Raw genomic sequence first — 5,821 nt, forward strand, 5'->3', positions numbered from 1 at the left:
GGCCCTTAGCCACCATAAGGCTCTGGAGGCCGAGCCATCCAGAGTCTTGGGATGGTTTGCCAGAGGCACATCCGACGAGTGGGCCAAGGGAGGTAGCTATCACGTCCCAAAATTCTAATTACGTAATTAGGCATGCATAATCGTCATCACATGTGCTTGCATGTGTTTGTTTATCAAAAACCGGTTAAACATGTCTCAAACACCTTAGAGATGATTTAGAGCACTTTAAAGAATCCCTACATGCCTTGGAGAAGAAAAAGAATAGAAGGAGAATGATGAGGATAGACTTAGGAAAATTTCAGAAAAAGAACCCCCTTGCGGTCTGACCGGTATTAGTCGAGGTCTGACCATCAGGTGTTAGCGAGTGTGACTGGTGGCCCTGGTGACCGGTGCTACAACTATGGGCGCGTCGGGCATTATACATGTGATTGCCCTTGTCCAAAGCCAGGAGATGTGGTGACTACTCCAAGGCCATCACTGTCAGCTCAACCCCCTCAGCAAGCCTCCCAAGCTACGCACGTCCCCAAGCATGGCCGAGTGCACTACACCACCGCCGAGGAAGCTCATGAGGAAGACAATGTGTTGATGGGTATGTTATTTGTGAATTCATGCCCTACAATTGTGCTTTTCGATTCTGGTGCATCTCATTGTTTTTTCAAGGAGAGTTACGTCTCGAGTCACCGCATGGTCACCAAGATTTTACCTTCCTCTTATCATATTGATGCACCTGGTGCATTGTTGAGAACCAACTGTGTTGTTCCTTAAGCTGAGATTCTAATTGAGGGAGTTCAGTTTGTTATAAACTTGATCCTGCTGGATACTAGAGGAGTGGATGTCATATTGGGAATAAATTGGCTTACAAAAAATAAGGCTGTTATTGATTATGCTCATAGGACTATCACTCTTAATGACATGTCCGGCACCCAAGTCCATTTGAATCTTAAGGAGATCCATCCTTACTTTTATGCCCTGAAAGTCGTCTCAGCCACGGATCTTCTGAGTATTCCGGTTGTTTGTGAATTTTCTGATGTCTTCATAGAAGAGTTGCCAAGAATGCCGCCCGACCGAGCGTTAGAATTCTCAATTGATCATTTTCCCAGGACAGCCCTAATTTTGAAGAAGTCTTATAAGATGCCGCCAAATGAGTTAGCTAAGTTGAAGAAACAAATTCAAGAGTTACTTTCAAAGGGTTTCATTCACCCGAGCTCCTCACCTTGGGGATGCCCAACACTCTTTGTGAAGAAAAAGGATGATACTCTGCGGATGTGTGTTGATTACCGTTCGTTGAATGAGGTCACGATCAACAATAAGTATCCACTTTCCAGGATCAATATTCTGTTCAATCAGTTGAACGGGGTCCGGGTTTTCTCGAAGATTGATTTGAGACTGGGCTATCATCAAATCAAGGTCCGATGGAAGAATTTTTCAAAGACAGCTTTCTCTACTCGCTGTCATGTCCTTTGGCTGTCATGTCCTTTGGCTTGACGAATGCGTCGGCATTCTTCATGTATTTGATGAACACTGTGATTATGGAGGAACTTGACAAGTTTATCATGGTTTTCATTGACAATATCCTTATATACTCCAAGACTAAGGAAGAGCATGCAGAGCACCTCCATGTTGTACTTGGCCATCTTTGAGATCACCAACTATATGCCAAGTTCAACAAGTGCGAGTTCTGTCTCAAGGAAGTCACTTTTTTGGGTCATGTGTTATTTGAAAATGGTGTCACAGTTGACTAGAGCAAGGTGCAGGAGGTTCTCAATTAGGTTCAACAAAAAAATATCATTGATATTCGGAGTTTTCTTAGACTTACGGGCTATTACCGCCGGTTCATCAAGAATTTCTTCAGGATTACCAAGCCAATGACTGAGCTATTGAAGCAAGAGAGTGTGTTTCAGTGGTCAAGTAAATGTGAGTTATCTTTCCAAACCTTGAAGAAACTGTTCACGACAACTCTTATTCTTGCTTAGCCTAAAGTGGATAAAGGTTTCGACGTCTATTGCGATGCCTCCCGCATAGGCCTCTGTCGGTGAATCAGGAACCAGGGGTCCCCGAATCCCGAGGCCAGGCTAGCATTCTACCACGTGGTGCCTTCCTGCGGGGTTCATCTCCACGAGGTACGAAAAGACTAAGTCCTAGGAGAGGGCGCTCGGGGCCACGAATAGTGGTCCCCGAGTACTCGGGTTCCCTGATGATCTGCGAAGACCAAGTGACCGGGAAGAGAGTGCTCGGGGTCATGAATAGTGGTCCCCGAGCACCCAAATCCCCTGACGACCAGAAAAGCCGAGTACCAGGAAGGGTGTGCTTAGGGCTATGAATAGTGACCCCCAAGCACCCGAGTACTCCGAGGACCCAAGGAAGGTAGTTCCGGGAGAGAGTGCTTGGGGCTGTGAACAGCGGCCTCCGAGCACTCGGTTCCCCGAGGATCTGAACAATCAATTCCGGGAGAGAGTGCTTGGGGCTGTGAACAGTGGCCCCCGAGCACTCGGTTCCCCGAGGACCAAGAGAGGGCGTTTCCGGAAGAGAGTTCTCAGGGAGGTGAACAGTGACCCCCGAGCACTCGGTTCCCCGACGGCCCAAGAAGTCCTTCGTCGGTGGCCCCCACAGAGGTCCAGTGATGAGGTGTCAGCCAGTGAAAGGCCCGATGCCGTATTTAAGAGGTCGTGTGGCCTGTCACCTACAACTGCTCCTGCCACGCTCGGTGTCAGTCCTTGCCACATTCTGGCAGAAGGGCGTGGGGACATTTAATGCACGGGTCCCATCCCGCATCATCCGGGCACGTCGGGCCGCTCTGCGGCTGCCTGGTGGGCCCTCTCCAAGACGCCCGTTGCCAGCGCCATCATGACGACCGAAGACCGGGCGGGGGGCGCGCTTTCAACCCCCCGTCACTTCGCGTAGAGGCCATGACGACTACCTTTCCATTTATGGCGCCTTGGAACTCGTGCCCTCCCTTTCGGGGCACGCCACCGCCGGCGAGTATTTAAGGGAGCCGGCGGGCACAGACAAAAACAACCGTGAAGAATGCTCGAACTCTCAGACAACTTTTTGGATACACATGCTCAGAGACCGAAGAACATCTTCGTACAAGCATAGAAGCTGAGACCACCGAAGAACAAGGAGCCCGAAGCTCTAGGATAGGAAAATATTCTTGTAACCAGCAACATTCCTGAGAGACATTCTTAGGGTATTTATAGTATCCACACAGGAGTAGGGTATTACACTCAGTGCGCCCGAACCTGTCTAAAAATCCCTCCAGTGCATTTACTGCGTTCTGCATTAGATCATTCCACCCCACTTGCCATCGTATTTACACCCATTTATTTCTTCCGCAAACATATTCAGAATCATCCCCAAGGCCGAATCTCAAAAAGGGGTCCCTCAGGATCCCTGCGATAGGAGTTCACCCTCCGACAGCCTCGGATGTGTCATTATGCAAGAGAGCAAAGTTGTGGCTTATGCCTCACGTCAGTTGAAGCACCATGAAGAGAACTATCAAACCCATGACTTAGAGCTTGCGGCAGTGGTGCACGCTCTGAAGATTTTGCACCATTATCCGTTGGGCAATTTGTGTCGTATCTATACGGATCACAAAAGTCTCAAATACATTTTCACTCAAGACGATCTGAACATGAGACAGCGAAGATGGCTTGAGGGTATCAAAGATTATGAGCTGGAAGTGCATTATCATCCCGACAGGGCAAATGTGGTTGCCGATACGCTGAGTCAAAAGGCTCGATGCAATTGCCTCTCGCTACAGCACAGGGTCACCACACTTTGTGATGATTTCTGACGGCTTGGACTCAAGATGGTTCTAGAGGGATTTCTTGTAAATTTGGAGTTCAAATCTACCCTCCTGGATAACATCAAAGTAGCTCAGAAGGATGACAAGGGCATGGCCTGAATCCGAGACAAAATGAAGGAAGGCAAGGCTATCTGTTTCTCTGAGGACGATGAAGATGTCTTGTGGTTTGGGAACCGGCTAGTGGTTTTGAGAGTCGGTGCATTGAGGAAGAAAATTTTGGATGCAGCTCATGACTCTTTGCTATCCATTTATCCGGGGAGTACTAAGATGTACCAAGACCTCAAGCCCAGATTTTAGTGGACTCGCATGAAGCGAGAGTTCGCTCAATATTGTTGAGTGTGATGTCTGTCGAAGGGTGAAGGCCGAACATCTCAAGACAACCAGTACACTTCAGCTTTTGCCTATTCTCTCCTAGAAGTGGGAGGAGATCGGAATGGATTTCATTACTGTATTGCCGAGGACTTCTCAAGGCTATGACCCTATTTGGGTCATTGTGGACCAATCGACAAAGTCCGCTCATTTTCTCCCCGTCAAGACCACATATTCAGTCAAGCAATATGTGAAGTTGTACCTCACTCAGATTGTTTGCCTCCGTGGGATTCCGAAGAAGATCATTTCTGATCGAGACACTCAGTTCACTTCTCATTTATGGAGGATCCTTCATGAAGCTATGGGAACCGAGCTCTTCCACAGCACTGCTTACCACCTCCAGACTAATGGCCAAACGGAGAGGGTGAATCAGATTCTGGAGGACATGCTTCAAGCTTATGCTCTCACATACGAGAAGAAGTGGGAGATATGCTTGCCTTTCTCCTAGTTCTCATACAACAATAACTATCAATCAAGTATTGAGATGTCCCCATTTTGTGTGTTGTTTAGGTGGAGTTGTCGACTTGCTAAACAACGCACTAATTAGGTTTAGGCTACTAAATTAAACCGAGCTCTGATACCAAGCTGTGAGGAACCGTCCAAATAGTATTCTAATTAATCATCAAGAGGATCATTATTCATAATCACAACCTCGACGATTAACTAGAATACCATTCCGGTAGTCCCGGCACGTGTTTTGTGCCCAAGATCGGAACACATGCCTTCCAACTGAAATATCACAACACAGTTTAATAGAGAGCAAGTAATTAAGCTGTACTATAATACTTAAACATGCAACTGCTTCCACAATTTACAACAAAAAAGGAACAACAACTACTACGCGGTGGAAGATAAACCTATACAACAAAAGAGTATGGAGCCGTATGCCCTTAGGCTCCATACAAAAAGCGCCGGAGTTCGGAGTAGAAGGTGCTACTCCTGCCCGCCACCCTGATCGGCAGGCACAAAGTAGCCGAACACTGCCTCTTCCTCTCCAACCTGTGAACCTGAAACTTAAGGGCAGTACCCTTAGTACGAAGGTACTAGCAAGTCTTACACAGTATGAGTATATATATTCTCGACTCCAAGGATCATGCATTTAAAGCTGTAGCAAGGATTAATACATGTTTAAGTTCATTAAGCGGTAAGCAACCTAGACTCTAGGTGTAAGCAACTGACTTAACCAACCACCCACTCAAACCCTGCCAACCAACTGATCAGAATAGATATATAAACAACAAGTGTATAAGAGTAAACCATTACCACCAAACCACCGACCACATACCGACCAAACCACCCAAACCAACCATGCCACAACCCACATCGAAACTCTACGACCAAAACATGGTCGCTCGATGGAGATAAGAGATAGCAATGCTCATGACCGAGAGCGCGGCAGTTTGAACTGATTATACACCTTGCAGGGGGATACTCCTGGACCCACTCTGTGCTCGCTGGTGCCGTGTGAGAGGGGAAAGAGAGAGGGAAAGCAGAGGGCAAGGGGAGGGGGATAAGGCCTGGCGCTGATCTTTTGGCCGGCAACATGGAGGTGGCCACCAAAGTCAAGTATGGCGGTGCCGCTTGCTCTGTGAGAGCGGGAGAAGGGGGAGCAGAGAGCTGTGTGCGCGAAGGGGATGACAGGTGGAG

This window comes from Phragmites australis, chromosome 14 (genome assembly GCF_958298935.1).
Source record: "Phragmites australis chromosome 14, lpPhrAust1.1, whole genome shotgun sequence".
Lineage (NCBI taxonomy): Eukaryota > Viridiplantae > Streptophyta > Magnoliopsida > Poales > Poaceae > Phragmites > Phragmites australis.